The 1,738-nt window shown below is 55.9% G+C and overlaps 1 protein-coding gene across 2 annotated transcripts in view; it reads right to left on the reverse strand.

Annotated features, from left to right (window-relative positions):
* Positions 1-951, reverse strand: part of Scamp5 (secretory carrier membrane protein 5) — a 27,358-nt gene extending 26,407 nt beyond the window's left edge. The window contains exon 1 of one of the 2 annotated variants that reach the window (XM_023712524.1): positions 865-951. The gene's annotated coding sequence lies outside the window, so the exon portion shown is untranslated. Of the gene's footprint in view, positions 1-74; positions 349-864 lie in introns of those variants that run through there. The other variant, XM_023712526.1, reaches the window with a different exon arrangement.
* Between the last annotated feature and the right edge of the window lie 787 nt (positions 952-1,738).

The following is a 1,738-nucleotide window of genomic DNA, read 5'->3' on the forward strand; positions in this document are numbered from 1 at the left end:
GCTTGTTCCTACCTGTTCGTCTTGTCCCGTGCCACCCCTGTCCTATAGTGCCTCTCCTTCCACCCAAATCTCACCTCCTCCAGTCTCCTGATCACCGGCTCTGCTGGCCTCTCACTGTGTCCCCAGTAAAGTCGGCCAGGCCTTCTGATGCCCCCGTGGGGAGCTGGGACACGATGGGCTTGTGTCCTGCGATTGCCAATGCTCTTCGCAGTCTACACTCGGTTCACCCAACAGCTCCCCAAGAGGGGACAAGGATTGGTCCCCACACACCTCGCCTCTTTCCTCGTGACCAGCTCGCGCCTGTTCTGTGTGGCGCCCCCACCACTAGGCCCATCTAGAGGGCCCATCCCCCTCCTTCAGCCCCGGGGTAGCTGCAATCCCTCATTTGAAGGTCGCTGCTGGGGGGCCAGGAGATGGCTCAGTGGAATAAGCGCTTCCCCGGCAAGCACTAGGGCCTGAGTTCAATCCCTGGTTCCGCCAAAACGGAAGGAAAAAAAAACAAAAACAAAAACCCCAAAAACTGAAGGTCGCTGCTAAGGAGGAAGGTTGGGGAGACTTGGGTCACCTGGGCGCCTTGGGGACGAATGGTCTCCTGCTCTCCCATCCCAGGTCCCGGGGTTGGGGGAGAGTTTGGGGGTGTTGGAGACAAGGCCAAGGGATGAAGGGTCTGACGTCACCGGACCCTGAGTCCCGCGCGCGACCGAGATAGGGACAGCCGCAGCTGTGGCGGGGGTGCGCAGGGAAGGTCACCCCGACTCTGCATCCCGGCAGCTCAGCGGAATTCAGAGCTGCGCCGGCGACTGTCTTCGCTCCCAGCCTCGTCCTCGTCCCTGTCCCGTTCAGTCCCTGCGGACCGCAACTCACCCCAGCTGCTGCGCTGCTCCGAGCGAGGCGGCGCCGAGCCGCGCGGGCTGGAGAAGCGCGCGACGAGGACCGGATCCTCGCGCGCCCCCGCTGGCCTCTGCAGCCGCTCTCGCGAGACTCCCACTCTGCGCCTAACTACTGATCACTCTCGCGAGAAGTGCATGGCCGCTTGATCCAGGAGCTGTCCGAGGTGCTGCCCCCCCAACCTGGGGGGGCGGATCCAAAGAAGCCATTGCCTAGTTTCCAAATCTATAAAAGGAGAAAGACCTTCCTTAACATCCCAGGGATGAGCAAGAAATACTTTGAGAGCAGGAAATTTGTACTTGATCATTTAATACTTAAATCAGCTTTTTTAAGCTTAATAACAGAAATGAATGAAATAAAGTGATTTCTTACTGAAAACGACTAATGAAAGTCTTCAGGCTGGACATGGCAGCACACGAGTGTGATCCCAGCACTTGGGAGGCTGACGCAGGAGGACAGTTACAAGCTGGGATCAGTCTAGGCTACAAAGTGAGACCAAAACCAGCCTGAGCTGCATAGCGAAACCCTGTCTCAAAAAAACAAAAAAGAAAGGAAGAAAGAAAGAGAAAAATAAACCTCAGATGAAAGGCTCTGGGTGATGTGAGCAGACAAAGATGAGACAGAGAGACATGGACGCAGACTACAGAGAGACGGACATGGAAAGAAGAGAGACAGGGGCGCTAGTACTCACATGTAAGCCCAGTGTGACAAGTAGCTAAGCTAGCCATAAGCTAATAGGTGGTCACAGAGGGATCCAGGCACTGAGGGAGTTGGTCAACTGGAAGAGGTTCATCAAAATTGTGGATGGATGTGAATTTAAAGAGAGCCAGGTCTCAGGATGGAGACTGGA

This window comes from Octodon degus, unplaced genomic scaffold (genome assembly GCF_000260255.1).
Source record: "Octodon degus isolate 3935 unplaced genomic scaffold, OctDeg1.0 scaffold00026, whole genome shotgun sequence".
Taxonomy (NCBI): Eukaryota; Metazoa; Chordata; class Mammalia; order Rodentia; family Octodontidae; genus Octodon; species Octodon degus.